Source organism: Mauremys reevesii, linkage group 3 (assembly GCF_016161935.1).
Source record: "Mauremys reevesii isolate NIE-2019 linkage group 3, ASM1616193v1, whole genome shotgun sequence".
NCBI lineage: Eukaryota > Metazoa > Chordata > Testudines > Geoemydidae > Mauremys > Mauremys reevesii.
The window spans coordinates 57,741,170-57,762,937 of NC_052625.1; the positions used below are offsets into that span (position 1 = coordinate 57,741,170).

At 46.3% G+C, this 21,768-nt stretch overlaps 1 protein-coding gene across 8 annotated transcripts in view; it reads left to right on the plus strand.

Annotated features, from left to right (window-relative positions):
• Nucleotides 1-21,768, plus strand: part of ALK (ALK receptor tyrosine kinase) — a 574,134-nt gene that overhangs the window by 375,578 nt on the left and 176,788 nt on the right. Inside the window, exon 1 of one of the 8 annotated variants that reach the window (XM_039530225.1) lies at nt 19,730-19,881. The exons of the other annotated variants lie outside the window; for them this stretch is intronic. The gene's annotated coding sequence lies outside the window, so the exon portion shown is untranslated. Of the gene's footprint in view, nt 1-19,729; nt 19,882-21,768 lie in introns of those variants that run through there. 8 annotated transcript variants of the gene reach the window in all.

Here is a 21,768-nt window from a genome sequence, read left to right on the forward strand (position 1 = left end):
GGTGGTTTGGCAATGTGTACAAATGGGGTCTAAGGACTAGACCTGTTGAACTCATTTCAGCTGCTAACCAGAAACTGAACCCAGATCTCCAGCTGGGATATCCACTCACAAAATCAGAGATGAAAGGGGCCTACAGGTGAGGAGGGTGACTTCAGTGGAATTTAAGCATGTACATAAGTGTTTTACTGAACTGGCAACATTCCCATTTCACAGATGAGACTGCTCAGGCATAAAAGAGCTTAGTGTAAGGCCCATGGGTTTAGAACCCAGCCCTGAAGAACTACCCGGCAGCTGGAATCTCCATGCTGCCATCCAGCAGCAGCTGTAACCAGCTTGTGCTCCCCTGCAGACACAGGCCATGGGAAGTCCCACCTCAAGGGGTCTCACAGGCAGCAGCTTCATGGTTCCTGATATAAACCCAAGGGATATTCCAGGATGTGTCCTGGCAACAGTGCAGCTTTCCTGTAGCTGCCACACCATTCCTGCTCCTGAACTCCTGATTTCGACCTCAGCTTGATTTGGATTTTGCCTCCTGACCCAGACCTTGACTCAGACTCTGACACTTGGTATCAATCTGGTTTGAAACCTCACTACAAACTGTTCCACTACTCCCAGCCTCAGGTTGGACCTGCTCTGACCCTTGTTTCTGACTGCCCTTGTCAGAATCCCGACAGGTGACTCGCCCAAGGTCTAGAACTGAGGCATGTCTGACGCCGAGTCTCGTAGCTCATGCCGCCTCTCAAAGGCCCTAAAAGCACTAAGCTCCTAACAAGCTTTGGTTTCTGTTAACTATATTCCCTTATGGGAGCCTTTGTCAGTCTTTTTGAAAAATCTACATAAATTGAATTATACTTTGGATATCCAATCCTTTGCTCCTTTTCAAAGAGCATTGAGAAGAGCCGTATCACTTTCCAATTACTCCATTACCAGGAGGTGCGGTTCACTCACTCCCATTATCTTGCTTATTTTTATACCCCCGTGAATGACCCTGTCATTTTTGTTTAAGTGGGGACTGTAACTTCATCCCTTAATACAGCCTTTAACAACATTGTCTCTAAGTGATGTTAAGACCTATATTATTATACACAGCCTTTGCCGAGGACTTTAATTCGTGCTCCTTCTGCATGGATATCTGATTACATTTAGGAGTTAGTCATTTCAAATCCAGTTGTTTAAGATCATTGAGTTCTAGCCTAAATTTCAACTGGCAGGACATTTTAGTTATAATATGCCATTAAGAGTCAGACAGGGAAATTATATTACACTACATTGTGGCAGTTGATGTGGTATCTTTATTAGTAGTAGTTAAAGCAGGACGTTGTTTATCTAAATATAAAATCATCACAAATGTCTTATTTATAGGCTCAGTCACACTTTAATAATTTTAAATACTTCTCTGCAGAAAAGCTGCCACCGTTTGCTTCCTACAAATGCTCTTTTCTTATCTCTAGCTTTAACTAGAGATGGGCCTCAGTTGTGAAGTTCTGCTTCACTATCAGAATTTCCCCAAAGCTTAAGGGCATTTGGATTAGATATTCCAGCTCTGCCCATTTTAGAGGGAGACTCAAGAGACATAGTTCAGGTCCAGAGTTGTCTCTCCTTACAAATATTCCCAAAGTCTGAGGGAAGGAGAGGGTTTCAGATCTGATTTATGCCCATCTCAAGTAAGGGGTGGGGGCGGGGGGGGAGACCTTGAACCACTACTGTGCTAGTTACTTTGGAGAAGTAATTAGTATAGAATCAGACGTGTAAATATATAATGGAACCATCTGTGCTACAACTATAATCAACTCAGGGATTCAGTTACAATCTGGTTAGAATTTATAGTGCTGACTAAAGCAAATTGTGTCCTTATAACCTGACTAAAGTCTTGAGCTGCCCAGGATTTTAACCAGTTTACAGAAACACATTACATCCCATTGAGAATACAACTTTTAACTGTGCGGTAACAGGCCATGGGACACCTGTACTGTAATCGGTTTCCCTGACATGGTTATAGTTGTAACGTAGGTGAGGCCAACAACTAAATGCTTCTCCTTCTTAAAGCCTAATTATATTTAGATCTTAGTGTAATTAACTCATGACTAGGAAATGTGAATCAATTTAAATAAAAGAGCCAGCCCAGATTTTGGGCCCAAACTCAAATCCAAGCAAAACCTTGTGGACCTTTTTAATGCAAAAAAATAAGATCTGTTAATTGGTTTAAAATCAGGTTTTTTTTCATGAGGAAGCAGAAGTCCTGAGCTACTGTAAGATAAGCAAGAAAGGGCCAGAAATCTCCAAGGGGGAAACCTTACATTGCAGGGTATCTAGTCACAGTTTGAAGAGCATTAGGATGAAACCTCTGGACCCTTTCTGAGGTTTGTACCCTACAGTACTAAGTTTTGCTGACATATATTTAGAATGTTAAGCAAAAGGACTGTTCCCATCTGATCCCTCCTCACTTGGGGCTTGACTGCAGGGCCGCCCAGAGGGGGGGGCAAGAGGGGCAATTTGCCCCAGGCCCCGAGCCCCACAGGGGCCCCCACGAGAGTTTTTTGGGGCCCCTGGAGCGGGGTCCCTCACTCGCTCCGGGGGGCCCGGAAAACTCTTGCGGGGCTGGGCGCAGGAGCTTCTTCGCTCCCGGTCTTCGCCGGCGGCGGGTCCTTCCGCTCCCGGGCGGAAGGACCCCCCGCTGGCAAATTACCGCCGAAGACGGAGCGGGACCTGCCGCCGAGTTCAGCTCGGTCTTCAGCGGTAATTCGGCGGCGGGGGGCCCTTCCGTTCCGGGACCCGCCGCCGAAGTGCCCCGAAGACCGGGCTGCACTTCGGCGGCGGGTCCCGCTTCGGCGGTAATTCGGCGGCGGGGGGGGCCCCGCCGCGGGTCTTCGGGGCACTTCGGCGGCGGGTCCCGGAACGGAAGGGCCCCCCCGCTGCCGAAGACCCCAGGCCCCCGGAATCCTCTGGGCGGCCCTGCTTGACTGGGAGTCTTTCCATTGACTTCAATGAGCTTTAGATCAGGCCCTTAATTTGTAAACCATGGTGATGGCTGTTTCTGCATGGGTGGTGTGTTAACAAGAGAGAACCATGCTAGGAGCCTGCATTAATGATGGATGATCACATTCCTGTCTTCATTCAGCCTCTTGTCATTAAGTACCTGTGAGGTGCCAAACCCCTCCTCAGCACCTTATTCCTTCACCGCCTGTTGTTTGCCATTGATTTCAGGAAAAGGAGAAATTGTAACCAAGTACAGGAGGTGGGTGGCTCAGCATATTGGGCTGTTATGTGGGAGATTTTTCCAAGTTGTTATGGTTTACTATACTGCCACCTAGTGTATGCTTTAGTGTATGATACTGTGTGCTGCCTCTTTACTGTGTGCTGTTTATCAGAGGCATGCAACACTCAGTAGGTTTGGTTCTCAGGGATTTTCTATCAAACTCCATTCATGTGTATTTAGACCCTTTGAGGTTCTTTTTTGAGTTCTGGGTTTGAATTAAACCAATAACAGTGTTTATGGGTGAAACCAGAGGTTTACATCTGGTTTGGAGTTGCAAAACTGTGAGTTTCAATGTGTGACCATAATAAATCAGACCAGGTAAATGAACATTATAAAATCTTTGCACGGCGGTTTTGTAATATGACCTCTGAACAGGGCAAGCTTTGCATAATTTCAGCTTTGTCATGCAACTTTTGTACAACTCTTGTGTTTATAACAGATACAGCCATGTACATTGCGGGGAACAATTGTGAAAATACGTGAGATCTGCAGCTGCACTGGGGAGAGGTCCATAGGATAGCAAAAGGAATTCTCAGTGTTTGTGCTGATGATTTATAAAAGCTTTTAGCCTACATCTGCAGTGTTTCTTCTTGCTTTTGTGAGCTGGCCTGTATTGTACTGTGCATCAAAGTGATAACAGAGAGGGACACTTTTGTTACATGAACTTTCCAGATGAAATAACTTTTTTCTGGAGATAATCCCAAAGCAAATCTCTGGATACAAACACATGAGCTTGGGAGAAGCTTGTATCCAGATTTGACCTTGATGGTCCCGCATCACTACATTTTCCTGATATGAAAAGCAATTTTCACTGAAAATTTGAGCACAACTCAGCAATTGTCATATCACCATGTCCTCCAATGACAAAGTCTGGGGATAATCCTGATCACATATCAAGGGCCTCTGTCCATTATTCCATAGAAAGGCTATGATGCTTGATTCTAATTTTGATGTTGTACAAGTCATTGTCTTTTTGATGTACAAACAAGATGTTTGACACAGTATACATTGCTGTTGGAAGTTAGTGATTTATATAATCACACATGGGATTTGTAAGACTCTAATTTATTGCATTAATCAGTGAGCACCGAATCAGTTTACAAAATGCATGTAAATCAATTTAATCTGTCACAATAATTGTCAATGTAATTTTTAATGTAAACTTGACATTAATTTTAATTTCCATACCATTACTTGCTGAGAAAGCAATAACTCAGCACTTACATAGCACCGTACAAATAATAATCAGTGTTTTGGTCTTCCATGGAAGCCTGGGGGTGCCATCATTTGAACTAGCGGTTTGTGAATATTTACACATTTGAGAGATTTGTGTAATTTGGAGAACGACATCCTAGTCACACTGGTGGCTGGCACATGTACACCAATTGCATTTTTGGTGCAGTGTTTGAGTCAGTTTGTGTGGGAGAGATTTTGGGAGGAAGGGTGCTTCTTACAAATAAAAGATGTAATAACAAGAAGGACCCGGAGACTCAATCAAACAGATGCTGTGTTAGCATGTGGCAAGGATTCAGGTGACAATGTCATTCTGAGCACTGATTGTTTGCATTTGCAGTCTTTACAAGAACACCTTTCATCGGAGTCTCTCTCTCTCTGTTACAAACAATAATGAAACCTCTCAACCCCTGTGACGTGATGATATCCCTGTTTTACAGACAAAGAAATGGAGGCACAGAGAGAGGCAAACTGATTTGCTCAAGGTCACAGAGCAAGTAAGTGACCGAACTCAGGACTCCTGACTCTGATGCCCTAAACTGTGGTAGTTATGTCTCTTGGTGACAATTCAAGAACCAGACCTGTTACAAGCTGGGAAACACGTGGTGCCTAATTTGGTGAAGTGCCTAAGAGAAGTGATGGAGACTCGCTGCAGTTGACACCCTTTCACCCAGGGCCGGCTCCAGACCCCAGCGCGCCAAGCGCGTGCTTGGGGCGGTGTGCCACGGGAGGGCGGCAGGTGGCTCCAGTGGACCTCCCGCAGACATGCCTGCGGAGGGTCCGCTGGTCCCGCAGCTCTGGTGGAGCATCCGCAGGCACGTCTACAGGAGGTCCACCGGAGCCTCGGGACCGGCTACCACCAGAGCGCCCCCCACGGCGTGCCGCCCTGCTTGGGGTGGCGCAATTCCTAGAGCCACCCCTGCTTTCACCATCTCTCTTCTTCTCATATTTAATGCTTTAGTTTTATGAATGAAAATGGATGACTTAAGGGTCTGGAAGTGGGATGCTAAGTCTTTCACTTCCCCATTTCCAGGATGCATCTCACGGACTGTAAAAGAGGTGGCGACTGAAAGCCATGACTTATCTGCAGGCGGTTGAGTGGCCTTCATGAAATAAGTTGATACATTTCAATCCAGTTTCTAAGGGTAGTTCACAGAAACTGCTGGCACTAAAACTGGACTGAATGGGCATGGGGATTGCATCTGTGCTTTTGCCTTCATTAAAAGCAGAGGAGTTCAGTGCAGAGAAAGCTTGCACAGCTGCTGCCTGTGCAGTAGCTGCCTGGTAGACAGAGGGATTTGGTCAGCAGGACTGTAAATCCAGTGCTTTTTACCAGCTCTAAATTCACTGGTTTTGTACAGGTTCATTGGAAGCGTATCTCTTTAGTGAATGTAATGACTGTTACCCATTAAGAACTCACTGGCACTGATCTCAGTGGGCTTTGTAATGTGTTGATGCTTTGGGACTGTGGCTCACTAATTTTATCCCTACTAGATGCTAGGAGGAGGCACTTCTATCCTCTTTGGGACACCTCAGTGACCGACTGCTTAAAATTATATTGCTCATTAAAAAAGAACAGTAATTACACTGGGGTTGGCGTGGGAGGGTTTAGTCGAAATACAGCTGAGGGCTTTTAATACAACTCCACTTTCATAAGAATCCTGCTGCTGCTCATAAAGTAATCTCACAAAGTGGGATGGTGAGACCAGAATCATTTCTTTGGTTAAGTACAAATTTTAGGGCAGTTAATTTTCTTGCCAATATTTCACTGAACTTTTGGAATGTAAAATCTCTGTGAATTATAGATAAAGTTCCAAGGCTTTGAGATATTGCAGGTGTTTGAATACTTATCTTTAGACCTTCATTATAGCTAGTGAACTGCATCCCCATCCTATTAAATTAACACCACAGGAGGGCTAGAAGTCAGGTATTTTAACTGCTGTCTTTATAGACTATATAACAGGTATCCGCTGCTCTTGGACACAGCATAAGTGAACTATGCCAGAGGAGGAAACGTGGGCAGTTTAAGAAGACATGAGCATATGCCAGATACAATGTCATTTATGGGTCAGATTTTAAACCAGGAAAGACCTGTGTTCCCCAAGATGGCTGATCTCACAAGATTTCTATTATTCAGGGCTGGATTCCCATGCAAATAACTCATGACCTTTGTGTCAATGAACCCTTGCCCTGACTTGGTCTTGAACTGAATAAATACATTGAAAAGACCTATGAGATCACATCTGGTCCACTTCCTGCCCGAGGCAGGATTGTTCCTTACAGTGTATTCTTCCCTGATTTTGCCCAATCTAGTTCTCAATGTTCCAAGCAATGAGGTTTCCACCACAGCTTTGGGAATCCATTGCACAGCCTAATAGAGCTCTGTGTCAGGGAATAGTTTTTGAAACTCAGCCTAAATGTTCTCTGTCTTGGCTTCATCCTAGTTCTCCTAGGTACTCTTGGTACTTTATTATATAGTTAGGTAGATCCCTCTATCTCTTTGATGACCCTTCAAATATTTGCAGGCTTCATCTCATGTCACTTAATACTGTCTCTTAGCCAATCTAGACCTAATTAGCCCTTTTATTCTTTTCTCCAAACCTCAGCATAAAACTACAGTTACACAGACCTGATTGCCACTTTGTTGGCCAACATCTGTGTGTTTTTCTGTAAACATTCAAGATCTACTTGTCCTTCAGGGGTGTTCAAGGTTTAGTGCCGAGCATATGTGCAGGAAAGGGCCCTTCTTCTTGACTTTGATGTCTGGGGTCACCAACCCGTCAGTAGTTTTGCCTCTGGAATTATTTTGTTGAGGCAAAGCAAGCCCCAGCTGCACAGCAGGGCACAGAAGTGTGAAGGGCTGCACCCACCATGGGTTGGCTTTGGATTGCAGAGACAGAGGTAGTGTAACTAGTGAGCAATAGCATCCACCCACGGCATCAGTATTCTCCAGTGCAGAGAAGCAGGGGCATGTGCTACAATGATTTCCTTTTTCATTAATGGAGCTGAAAGCTGAACAGCCTGCAACAATAGACAGACATCCTTCCAGCCGCAAACCTACCGTATGTGACCAAAGACATTCCTCTTCCCTAATAGCAAATGGTCATATGTGATTTCATTTCACTCAGGCATGAGTCTCTTACTGTTGTCACTCCATTTTAGAGAAAGGTGAAAACTGGGTCCATGAAGGTGGTTTATTGCACTTGCTAGATACAGACATAGAGGAAGGAAACTTCCTTTCCACAGTTTTATATAGTGCAGCTCGGTCCTTACCAGTAACACCTTCTGCTATTTCATTCCAGGGCCAGTCCTTTGCACATGGTGTATATCAGGGGTCGGCAACCTCTGGCACACAGATCGCCAGGGAAAGCCCCTGGTGGGCCGGGCCAGTTTGTTTACCTGCCATATCCAGAGGGTTAGGCCGATCGTGGCTCCCACTGGCCGCAGTTCACCATCCCAGGCCAATAGGAGCAGCGGGAAGCTGTGCCCAGCACATCCCTCGGCCCGCACCACTTCCCGCTGCTCCCATTGGCTTGGGATGGCTAACTGCGGCCAGTGGGAGCCGCGATCGGCCGAATCTGCTGACGTGGCAGGTAAACAAACTGGCTGGCCCACCAGGGTGCTTACCCTCATGAGCCACGTGCCAGAGGTTGCCGACCCCTGGTGTATATACACCACTCTTGTCTGTTGCATGGAATTGCATATGCTTTAGCACCTGTGATTACATTGCTCCCTAGTGGCTTATCTGCACAAGGGGCATACCTTAATGCAGTACTGCTGAGAGCTAATGGAGAGATGGTGCTTTTAATTATGCTAGAAGAAGGTTGCATTTTATGAGCAAAAGATGCTGAGTTCTATCTATGAAGATGCTCGTGTTCAACTTAGCTAGTTATGGAGATGCTTCTCTGTGTCTGTAGGTTTTGTTACATCATGCCTTAAAATGTACCTCAGTCCCAATATGGAAACCAATAAAAACATATGATTGAGGGAGGTGGCTGAGGAGCCATTACTACCAGGTTCAGAAAAAGGTCAGAAAGACGTTAATAGAAGGAACAATACAGGGGTAAGACTGTATGAGACAAGCAATCTTCGCTGACCTTTGCTATATCTGAATTTATTTTATTTCCTGGACAGTTGTGATCCAGGGGATGGGTCATTGGAATAGGAATCAAGGGACCTGGCAACTGTTAAACCGCTGTCTTGGTGTGTTGTCTGAAGTAAGTCATTTAACCAGTCCATGCCTCCATTTCCCCATCTGTAAAATTAGAATATCTTTCTACCATGCTTTGAGACCCGTGGATGATACTTCTACTTAGCACGTATATAGTTTTTAGTGTTTCTGCTGTTTGCGTTGTGATGCCTCAGTTAACCAGGATGAGACCGACAAAACTCACTTTCATTAATGATCTGAGCAGGACTTGAACAAGGTCTCTTGGAGTCAAAGACAACTGCAGTCACAGACTGTTCATTCAGATCCTTACTCTTTCCAGTTGTAGGTTAGCCTGTATTACTCTTTTCTGAAGCATTCGCTTCATGCTTTCTTTCTTCGTGGCTCTATTTTATTTTGTGTGCAATTCCATATGTTTGGTTGACATTGAGAGAAAACCAGTGCTCAAGCCTGTCACTGCTTTCTATAAATAAACCTGGAGATCTTAGTTAGCCACTTCATGCCTCTGTAAGCATCAGCCCCACGCTGCAAGCAGCATTTATCTTTGAGTGATTATTAACCACTCCAATTAGAGCTTCCCCCATGCTAAATTAACAGCTGTGTAAAATGGATTGGAGAACTGAGAGGTGTGATAGGATGTCAGGGGTGTTAATGAAAGTTGGACCAATTTTTTGGAAAGTCTATTTTGGAAAAGTACAGGGCAAAAAGTATGCTTTGCCAACTTTTTTTAGGATATTCCTTTGTTATATAATATGGAGCTCTGTGATTTGTTTTGGTTAGCACTGAGTTGCCTGGTGGCATTCAAAGTGTTTAGTGTTAGCTAATTAGGTTCCAGTGGTCCTACAGAGAAGAGGGAATCAGACAGCTGTTTCGCTCTAAAATTACAAACAACCTGCAGGAAGGTGACCTGGGCATTTGAACCTGAACACCAAAGTTCACAATTCCAGGTGGGTCATATTCAAGACTCCAGTTTTGTTCTTTTCCATAATTTCCATTCTTTTCCTGTTGTTCTATCATTAGAATTCCATAATTCCAAGCTGTTTCTTTTGAGGTTCTTTCACTTTCCTCTAAAAGATCTGCACATACCATATTTCACCAGGAGTGTGGGTCTGAGCATTAATTTCTCCACAGCTGTAAACTGCGTAGGTGCCGGTGAGTAAACCGTTGCTAATACATGCTAGAGGGACACATTGCTTTCCTTGTAGAACTCTCTGTTGCAGTTACTGTTGTTTGCTGCTGATTACTGTTAATTCTCCAGTGTGTTGTTTGAGTTCAATGATTAGTAAGCAAATAACAGAAGAAAATGATGCATTTTGTGGGAAGCCCTAAGAAAAATAATAAAACCACTTAGTTTTTGTGCAAGATTAATAGGGAAGTATGCTCTGAGGTGGTTTATTATACTCAATTATTTGTTTTCTCAAGAACAATGAAGATAAATTTAGCCTGTCAGCCAACTTTCCTAATTGAAAAAGGGAAAAGTGTAAAGTATAGGTACTTACATGTTCTAGTTCCTTGTTTAATTATAATTTTAAGAAAGCTACATGTTATTACCTCCAGAAAAACTTTGTCTAAAGAACTTTAATGATGCTCTCATTGTAGTTTCTTACTTCATTCTTTACAAACATTAATGAATTGATTTTTCACAACACCCCTATGAGTTGAGATGATATTGCTTTCCCCATTTTACACTGAATTGAGATACACAAATTAAAACCAAATCATCAAATTTTGTATACCCAGTTTTAGAAACTGAAAACCTGGTTTTTTGAAAGCATTTTTATAGCACTTTATATGTTCAAAGCCCAGCCCCCATTGATCTCAGTTGCAGCTGTGAGTGCTCAGCACTTATGCAAATCAGCCCCAGGGTCTCCAGTTGGGCACCCAGAAAATAAAGAACACACAATTAGTGATCACCTGGAAAGAATTTGGCTTAAGTGACTTGCCCAGTAGCACACAGGAACTCTGTGGCAGAGGAAGGGGATAGAATCCAGTTCTTCAGGGTATCAATCAATTGCCTTCACCATGAAATTGCCCTTTCTCTTCCTGCAGTTCCCTGCCTCATTAACTACACACCTTCCAACTCTGCAACAAAAAAGGCAGGAGTCCTACAGACAACAGTCTCCTTTACTGCACAGCCTTGTTCTGCCCCGAGAGTAGGTCCAGCCTGTTCACTGAATGAGGCAGGGGTCCTGTGGGAAAAAATGTGTAATTTAAAACTCTGTCACAATGTGTTTGCTCAAAGGGGCCAAATGAAGATTGCACAGGCATCCTTAATTCTGGCATTTCCTAACTTCTGAGTGCTTGACTTTGCAAACTTAATGTTCTTTTAACCTGGATTTGGGTGGGGCATTTTGTTTGTTTGGAGTGGGAGGGGTTCGGATGTAATTTCCTAGTCTTTTTTAGAACTTGAAAATTGCATAAACAAAAATGTAATCATAGATCATTAGCAGGGTTAGGATTTTCATATCCACAGCACAGGCCTCTATTACTTTAGCTAATGGAACAGTAGGAGGCTCTTCTCTTCTGTGTGGACCTGCCACTAGAGGATGAGGGAGACACATGCTCTAACAGTGGTCGTCACAGATAATTACTAGACAGCAAAGGAAGGCTGAGACTCACCAATGATGGGTTCAAGTTCTGGAGGGTTGTGTTCTCTAGTGGTTTTAGACTCTTGTGCCTCTGTTTTCCCTGGCCTGTTCCTATCCCTCTCGTCACAGATCCTGCCCCTGTCCTCCCCATCCTTTCCTTTCCTCGTCTTACTTTCTGCCATTTGATTTGATGACATTACTTAGTGTGGGGGGTTATTTATTTCCCTAATCCATTCTTTCTCTTCTCTCTCTGTTACTTTCCTCGCTTTCCTCTGAGACATTGCCAAGTCATTCTCTCTTGTCATTGGGTGTTTGTACCAAGTTGTGTCTTGCATTTTGCCCTGACCATAGTTTGAGTAGGTCTCCTGATCTCTTCAGTTAGGGCTTCCCAGGTTTTGGAGCCTGCCATTGCAAATGTGTTGTCTCCAGCCACCAGAATTTACTAATCATCTTTAATTTTTAAAGGTTGAGAATTGGAGGCCCAGAATGATAAAGTGACAGGTCCAAGGTCACACAAGGTATTTCTACACAGTAGTTGAGAGGTAGTTCCCAGTTCAAGTACAGGTACACAGGCTAGCTCTAGTATACTAAACTTAGCTGTGTTGGAGGCAACAGCACGGGTGCCTGGCTGCCAGAGTACAATTCTGTCCAACCCCTAGGTATGTGCTCAGATGGCTAGCTCGAGCTGCTGTTATCATGGCCAAACCTATTTTTAGGTGCTAGCTCAAGTAGAACTCGTGCATGAATGTCTACCCATGCTGGGAATCATACCACCCAGCTGCTTTCTAGACATCCCCACAGTGAGTCAGTGGCAGAACTGGATAAGAGAAAAGAAGAGTCCTGACACCATATTTACTCTAAGCATTAGACCAGGGGTGGGCAAACTTTTTGGCCCAAGGGTCACGTCTGGGTGGGGAAATTGCATGCAGGGCCATGAATGTAGGGCTGAGGCAGGGGGTTGGGGTGCGGGAGGGAGTGTGGGGTGTGAAAAGGGTGCGGAGTGCAGGAAGGGGGTTGGGGCAGAGAAGGGGTATGGGGTGTACGAGAGGGCACAGGGAAGGGGGTTGGGGTGCCGGCGGGGTGTAAGGGTGCAGGAAGGGTGTGGGGTGCGGAAAGGGGTTAGGGTGCAGGCAAGGTGCGGCAGGGGGCTCAGGTCAGGGAGTGTGGGGTGCAGGAGGGGTTCAGAGCACGGGTTCTGGCCTGGCGCCAGTTACCTGGAGCAGCTCTGGGGTTGTAGCGATGCACACTGGGGCCAGAGAAGACTCCCTGCCTGCCCTGGCCCCACGCCGCTCCCAGAAGTGGCTGGCACAACGGTCCTGTGGCCCCTGGGGGAGGGGGAGCAGAGGGCTCCATGCTCTGCCCTCACCTGCAGGTACCTCCCCTGAAGCTCCCATTTGCCATGGTTCCCCGTTCCCGGGCAATGGGAGCTGCGGGAGGTGGTGCTTGCAGGCGAGGGCAGCGCACGGAGCCCTCTGGTCCCCCTACCCCAGGGGCCACAGCGACATGGTGCTGGCCACATCTGGGATCAGCGCGCAGCCCGCGGCACCACGGGGGTGGCAATCCTGCGGGCTGGATCCAAAGCCATGACAGGCCGGATCCAGCCCAGGGGCCATAGTTTGCCCACCCTTGCAGTAGAAAGTACACACTCTCTTGGTGTTTAATGCCAGCATTAAATCTCTATATGCTCTGTTTTTAAACACCTCTGATTCAGAGACCTCTGAACTGCCAAAGAAAGAAGCAAATGGAATTGAAAAGCCAGTGATGAATTCTCCTAAGACACAAGGAGCATCAAGGAGGGTTTCAGTTTTAATTACCAGATTAGGGGCTTCAAAATCCAGAAATCTTTTTAAGTGGCATGCCTTGGCCGAGGAAAAGTAAATTAGAGTGCAGAGCTAGCCTGTTAAAAATATTTTTGACATGCTAATTAAATATCATACAAATCTCTCTCTTATTTGGGAAGAGCGTGGGGAAAGCTAATCAAGGAAAGCTTCATATGTAGGTATTTCCAGAAGCCACTTGCATACAAATAAAATTAAAAACTTTTACCCAGCACACATTAATGCACAATGGAATGGGTTGATACAGAACTGTGCTCTTGCCTCTTAGAATGGAAGCAGTAACAAGTGCTGGGCCCATTCCTGCTTCCATTGAAACCAATGGTTATGTTCCCATTGCCTTAAATGGTTAGGATGAGGCTCCTGCTGAGGAGTATTTTAGCAAGTGGAATGCTGACAGACCCCACACGTTGGCAGGCGGGACCAAACTGGGGACCTCTGGCACTTAGTGCATGAGCCAAAAACCAGCTGGCTGGCTTTTAGCTTATGCTGTAGAGGTTCATGCACTAAGCTCTAGAGGTCCCCCGTTTGATCCTGCCCACCGCCGACTGGAATCTGTTGGCGTTACAAGTGGGGGCTTATCCGGGATTTCAACTGTGGGAAGTCTCCCTCAGCTAGGGGAAGTATGTGACCCACACCCCTTCTGAGTGTGGTGTTCTGTCACATCTTGTGGAACCGAGACCACTTAGAGAGAGCAATTAATGACACAGGCGCCAACTTTTTTCTGCACTGGTGGGTGCTCACGCCCCCGCCCCAACTCCACTCCTGCCCCAAAGTCACTGCTCTAACACCACCTCTCCCTGCCCCTATTGGACCCCTCCCCAAATCTCCACCCTGGCCCTGCCTCCTCCCCTAAGTGCACCGCGTTTCCCCTCCTTCCCCCCCCAGCCAGGCTTGCCGCACAAAACAGCTGTTTCGCGGCTCAAGCGCTGGGAGGGAGGAGGGAGAAGCAGGACGCGGGGGCACGCCCAGGGGAGGAGGCGGAACGTAGGCAGAGGTGAGCTGGGGCGGGGCAAGGCAGGGAGCTTGGCTGCCAGTGGGTGCAGAGCACCCACCAATTTTTCCCCATGGGTGCTCTAGCCCCGGAGCACCCACGGAGTTGGCGCCTATGATTAATGAGTCTGCTTTACAGCCTTAGCTAACAGCCAGTTGGCTTTTAGCTCATGCAGCAGAGGTTCAGGCACTAGGCTCCAGAGGCCCGAGGTTCGAGCCTGCCTGCCGATGACCAGGATCTGTCAGTGTTACATGAGCACTTGCTCATCCATAAATGTTCAGCAGCATGCTCCTTCACTTTGGGTTCTTTCAGGGGCGGCTCCAGGCCCCAGCACGCCAAGCGCGTGTTTGGGGCGGCACGCCGCGGGGGGCGCTCTGCCGGTCGCCGGGAGGGCGGCAGGCGGCTCCAGTGGACCTCCCGCAGGCGTGCCTGCGGATGCTTCACTGAAGCCGCAGGACCAGTGGACCCTCCGCAGGCACGTCTGCGGGAGGTCCACCGGAGCCGCGGGACCGGCAACCGGCAGAGCGCCCCCACGCTGCATGCCGCCGTGCTTGGGGCGGCAAAATGGCTAGAGCCGCCCCTGGGTTCTTGCACACTTTACTTGTGTTTGCAGAGCAGTAAGGGCCTGCTTTTCAGAAGAACTGAATATCTGCATATCCCATTGGCTAATAGCTATTACTCTGTGCACTCATTCAGACTCTTCTGCATTTAATCCTTTTCCTGCTGCATGTGGATGTGCTGGTCCAAAAAGAGATTGGCAGCAGTGGGAACTGATGGTTCAAGAGTTTCTGTGGGTTTTACATCGACGTGTTCTATGACTCTGCTGCCTTTGGATTATCCTGCCGCAGCACCATGGTAGACCTATAAACTCCAGGACATCTTCATAAATGTCTGGGTACTTTTCAGCATTTCCCTTTTTACTCCTATGACCAAGCTGGCAAGGCAAGGGGGATTGGGCAGTGAGTTGCAAGTTTCTGTTCCATGTTCATCCGAGATCAGACAGAAAGGGACCACCCCTCTAGTCACATTAACAGAGGAACTGATTGGGCTGTGAAGAGGAGTTAGTGGATATCCTTACTTGCCCAGCTGCACAGACATTAGGTCAAATCTGTATGATCAGGCGTGAGTTCAAATCATGTTATTCATGTCCAGAGCCTGGCATTGGATTCCAGTATTTACCAAATTAAGGAGTGATTGGAAGCAGGACCTGTGAGGTTCTAAGTCTGTGCAGGGCCCCCAAGCCATTGTTTGTTTCTCCTTTCCTTGAAATGTGCCATTTTTTTTTAATGTTGCTGATTAAATAATAATTTATAAGACACCGAGCCAGCTCTGGTACAGCTTAATGACTAGTGTAATTTATGGATACCAACAGCTACACAAACATTGCTGTAAATATAAAGCACGTCTCCCACAAATTTTACTTTGATGCCTGTTTGATATTATTCATTTTTTCTTCTCCCAGTCACCTTTTGTATGTTAGTCGGGGTCTGCGCAAGACTCAGCAATCATTTTCTCGCAGGCTCTCCTGGGATGAAGTGATTGGGGCTGGAAAATGAAAAGCCAAATTAATGTCTTTTTAAATATCAAATGGACATTTTAATTAAAAGCTAGTTAACCCCCCTTAACATAAATAAAAATGCCTCCATTAAAAAAAATAAACAAAAAGAATATTTAAAGTATAATTTTGGGAGGGATGCTTTTTGGTACATATTTTTTTAGCTACCTAAATCTTCTCCTTTGTCCAATCATTCCTTGTGTGTGTAGACACTGAATATGCAAATAGAAGAAGGGAATAATTCATCCAATGACACTGAACTGAGCCTAATAACTCACCCTGCTGTGATCATACTATTTCTGTTCTGTGACCTATGCTACAAGCCCAGGTATGTGTGCGGCATAATGCAAATCTGAGCTAATTCAAATCTCATGTCAACGGAGATAAATGAACAGATAATATTAATGCTGCTACAAGTGCTGAGGACCTTGGTGTTACATCTTATGTGTTAGTTAGATAGCAACACAATGCTCCATAACACCATCCTGGGGCATTGATTTAATACTTACTTGACAGCAGAGGTGAAAGTAAAATGGAGCTCTTACCGGTACGGGGCCAGCTCTGGGCCCCCTGGAAGGGGCAGGGCCTTGCGCTGAAGGGGTGGGGCCTCGGGTGGAAGAGGTGGGGTTGGGGTCAGCGTCCCTCAGCCAGTCCATCTGCGCTGCTTGGCCTGCATCGCCCCGGGCTCCAGCAGCGATTTAAAGGGCCCGGGGCTCCAGTGGCAGCGGCAGCCGGAGCCCCGGGCCCTTTAAATTGGGGCTCTGGGGCAGCTACTTCTTTTGCCCCCCTCCCCCATTGGCGGCCGGGAGGTGGGGCAAAAGGGACGACGACATTAAAGCACTGCTGCGGCAGCGCTTTAACGGCGCTGCCCCCAGGTCCGCTCCAGGCACCAGCGCAGCAAGCAGGCGCTTGGGGCAGCCAACGGAATGGGGCGGCACGTCCGGCTCTTCAGCGGCAATTCGGCGGCAGATCCCTCAGTCCCGCTTGGGGGGGAAGGACCTGCGACCAAACTGCCGCCGAAGAATGAAGCAGCGGTGGCAGAGCTGCCACTGATTGCTGCTTTTTTTTTTTCTGCTTGGGGCAGCAAAAACACTGCAGCCGGCCCTGGCTGCCCTTTTTGCACCCCTCATTGGCGGCCCTGCCGGTAGGGACCTGGCAGGGCCGCCGATGGAGGCACAAACTGGCAGGGCTGCCGATGGGGGGGGCGCAAAAGGGGCAGCGATGTGTAAGCGCTGCCACAGCAGCGCTTTAAGCAGGGTCCTTAAAGTGCTGCCACAGCAGCGCTTTAAAGTCAGCGGTACAGGCCGGTACTGGCAGCCACCTTTTACCGGTACGTCGTACCAGCCCCTGCTTGACAGGAAGAACCACCTACTGAGTCACTAAAGTCACTTCCTGCAACACCCTGGTTTTCCTCTAGAGATCTTCATATTGACCCAGTCCAACTCTCAGGGCTTGTCTACACTGGCAAGTTTCTGCACAGTAAAGCAGCTTTTTATGCTCAAACTGCAGACGTGAACGCACTGCCATGCCACTTTGTGCGCAGAAACTCCTGAGTTGCAGCGCTGCAAAAAAAAACAAACCCACCTCGATGAGAGTGGTAAGGCTATTTGCACAGAGGCTCCAGCATCCCATTGCCAGTGTAGACACTTGATTGCTTTCTGCGCTGTCATTGGCCTCCGGCGCTGTCCCATAATGCCTCAAGTGACCGCTCTGCTCATTGTTTTGAACTGCGCCCCTCCCCTTGCAAAGCACCATTTCTGACAGCCGTTGCTCGCTGTGCTGATCTGCTCCAGAACACAAAGCAAACCATTAATGTGGAATGCTCATGCTGTGGAACACAGAGGGGGGTGTGTGTGTGTGTGTGTTTTGTTGGGGTTTCCCCCGCCTCAGGACTGGTTGCTTCCTGTCGCTCTCTGAACTTACAAGACAGCACGTGGACACACTCTCTGTCCCCCAAAACACACTGTCTCTCTCCCCCACTCCATACTCACACCACTCCCTGTGACACAATTCCCCACCCCACACACACACCTTCAATTGAAAAGCATCTGGAGATGTAGTAGGATGCCCATGGAACAATGGGATTGAGAAATCTGCATCATGTGATGCTGTGCCTGCCCCAGGAGGCATTGCAAACCCTTCCCAAAGCACCCTGTGGCCAGTTGCACAGCAAGATAGCTACCACAATGCACTGCTGTTTTTGCCGTTTCAAGAGCTGCTAATGTGGATGCGCTCCAGTGTCACAAGGAGCACAGTGTGGACATGACAGTGGTTTAATTCCAACATTTTAATAAAAGTGGTATAACTTGTGGCACAGCAAGTTGCCAGTGTAGACATACCCTTAGCCTGTGAAATCTGATGAGGTTTGATTCAGACATGGGAAAGACTGTAAGCTGTATCTGTAGGAACTTCCAAACTGTAGATTCTGCAGGGGATAGCATGTTACAAAAAGGAAGATGTGCTGTAGAAGTGTATGGAGTCCTTGCTGATAGACTCTCAGGGTTGTCCAGTTTCAGCCACTTGTCTTGCTTCTGTATGTACAGTTCTGGTCTGTAGGAATGTCTTGACCCTTACAGACATACAAGCATAGCTTGCATGCTGCAAGTCAGAATTGCTGTAAGGCAATCAAAAACTATGAGCTGTCAATAACACAGAGCACCCTGTTTAGGAGCTGGGACCCTTTATTAAAAAGGTTTGGCATGTTTGTTTGTTTTCCTCTTCTGAATTTATTTGCACCATAAAATGAGTCTGACAAGAAATAGGGGTTGTTTTTCTACATGCTTCATTAATTTTTAGTTTTGGCAGGCAATATAAATAAAAGTATCAAGCGCACATCTAATTGAATCACCAGCAGTTCTCAACTCTCTGTAGTATCAAGGAACATGATGTAGCTTTGCTGTTTAGCAAGCATGGATGAGTCAGGCAAACAATGGCTCATTCTGCCAAGGGGCTTTGGGCTCAGTCTCTGATTTTACCTTTGTTATGTAAAAGTGGGTTGGAGTTGTAATAGGGAATTTGCAACAATGGCCTGCTTTGGATATGACATTCTTGAAAGGCAGGTCCATGACGCATGGTATTACAGGGGAGGGTCTCTGGTTGTAAGTAGGAAGCGCAGACACTGGAGAGCAGGTGCATTCTTCTATAAATCTATCCACTTTCATAGATTCATACATTTTAAGACCAGACGGGACCATTGTGAACATCCAGTTTGACCCCCTGCATAACACAGGCCATAGGACTTCCTTGAATGGATTATTGCTTCAGGCCCAGCAGCTGTGGTTGAACTAAAGTGTATCTTCTAGAAAAAACATCCAGCCTTGATCCAAGGCAGAATCGAAGAGGTTCGGTCCCCAGAAGATTTACAGTATGCAAAGTCAGGCTTATCATGCTGCATTACTTATGGCCACTCAGCTGTCAAAGAGACCAAAGGGGCCTCCAAGAAGAGACTGCAAAGAGATGAGAGACTCCAGCTCACTCTTCCCTGGATGGCCTCTGATATCCTAAAACCACTCAAAGAGAGGGAGAACCTGAAAAAGTCTTGGCTCTGGGTTTAGCTGCAATATTTGGTAATCTAATTAGAGCTGGGCAAAACTTTTTCCACCAAAAATCCAGATTCAGGTCAACCAAAACATATATGTCGAATTCACCAAATAAGCCTGACTTTGCATACTGTAAATGAACCATCATTCCAAATTGGAAAAAACAAAATTTGAATCATTTAGTTTCAACATTTTTGAAATAAAACATTTTGTTTTTTCCAATTTGGAATGATGGTTCATTTTGAAATTTCTGCAATTTCCTTAAAAAATAAAGAGTAAAAAGTTTTAAAAAGCACAAATGAAATGTTTCATTTTGGGTCTGTAGAGGGATGGTCTTCCCCTTAAGGACCTAAGGGCTGCAGCTGGTCAGCCCTGTCCCAATCCATTAGCCCCACCCACCACACCTGGGAGGGTGATGTGGGACTTAACTAGCTGGCTAAAGAGGACTGATTCCCTATTACCCAAAAAACCAGGAAGCTGCAAGATGAAGGAGGGGGACTGCAAAGCTCTCCAGGCAGCAGAGAAACCTGGGATCCTACAGCTGAAAGAGCCACTGTTAGAGGAAGCTGAAAGCCAGTAAAGACAAGCAGGGTGGGCTGGGAAGAAGCTGCACAACTGGCAAGGGAGAATCCTCGCCCCAGCTCCTGAGGATTGATCTGACCAGACCCAAAAAATATGATTTTGGGACATTTAAGTTTTCTCTGGGCCCCAAGGTAAGAGCCTAACTCACTGTTCAAGTGCTCTTCTCAGAGTGATTTATTAAATAGAGATGCAATGAAGTTAATTAGACTTTGGCTTCTCCTTGACTGGGCTGTTAAAGTGACATCATTGTTACCTTATTGAAGGGGAAACGGAGGTAAGTTTCGGTAGAGCCATAACTGGCCAGAGAGGTTCTCCAAAATAGCCATGTCCATTTACAGGGTCAAACAAAACATTTTGTTTAACACCAAACTACTTTTTAAAAAACTTTTTGATTCAATTAAAATACTGAAAAATGTTTGTTTGCGGTTGGCCTGAAACTAATTTTCCCCCCCGATCATTTTTATTTTTTGAACAGCCAGCAAACCAAAAAAGCCAGTTATGTGCATAGCGCTATTCCTAACCGCATTCATTGTTAATGCCATTTCATTGTGATAGCAGCCTAGTAAATCCCATGCTCTGGGGCTGGAATCCAGGTAGCAGGAGAGAGTTAGCCTCTGGGGAAAGCAGCCAGCCCTCCTATGCTCTGGAAGCAACTGCCCATCATGTTGCTTCTGGAGAATAGGCTCTTTGCAGGCGACCTCTCACTGTAACAATAGTGGAGAGATGTTCGAGCCTGCTACACTCATACATGGCTGCTTCAAGCTGGTTTTCATTTTTGGGTGCACAGCTCCAGTTTACATAATTGTTAAATACTGTAGTTTAACTAGTATAGGACTTTCCCCAGGCAGGATCAGGGCTTGCTTTCCACACAGCTTTTTTTCTAAGGCAGGATATTGTGTGGAGACAGGAGGAGCAGGGTAAAGAAGGCAGAGCTGAAGCAAAAAGCAAATGGCCCAGGGCAAGCCATTTTTAGTGTGTGTCTACATTGCAATCAGAGGTGAGATTGGGTTAGCGTACCCATGCTAGCTTTAATCTGCCTAGCACAACTAAAAATACCAGTGAAGATGCATGGGCATAGACCCTGGCACAGGCTAGCAATGCGAATACTTACCCAGGATTCTGGGCAGGCACGTACAGCCCATGCTAAAGCCTGTGCATCTTCACTATTTATTTAGGAAGTTTTTAACAAGTTTACAAATCCTTGTAATGACTATATTGTTTCTGATGTTTACATAACAACAGTTAGCTTTTGTTTAGAAACATTATACAGGAATATAGTCCTCATGCTGGATTGAGAGCCCTGGAGAATGAACTCTTTGTCCACAGAATAGGAGAGGCACAGAAAGCAGCAGTGCAAGCTTCCTGTAGCCACTGCCCCAACCCTGATGTACAGATCAACGGCAAGGGTGAGATGGTAAATCATATCGGCACTTGTCCACCAGGAACTAGACTGAGATCCACCAGTCCACATCACAGAAGCTAGCAACACCTGTCAGATGTAAGAAATGTTGGGTAACTGAGCTATAATTGTTGGCTATATAGCACAACTCCTGATAACATTGGTAGGAAATTAATTGATGCTTCAAAGCAGTATAAGGCCTTTTCCTTGGGAGTGTAAGGGAGACACAAACATTTGAACAGTCCTTGTTTTATAGACACTTCTAAAATTCAGAGCCTTTCACATCACATGCTTGTACATTGAATTAGATATGCTGCCCCTTTCTACATACCTAAGACTGACAGTGCAGTACAAGCAGAGATTTGTTCCACTTGAACATATAACAGCTTATTCTACCCTTCTCATTAAATGTAAGAGTGGCTATGCTGGGTCAGACCAATGGTGCATCTAAACCAGTATCCTGTCTTCTGACAGTGTCCAATGACAGATGCTTCAGAAGGAATTAACAGAACAGGGGAATTATTGAATGATTCATCTCCTATCATCCAGTCTGAGTTTCTGGCAGTCAGAGGTTTAACGACACCCAGAGCATGGGGTTGTGTCCCCAACCATGTTGGTT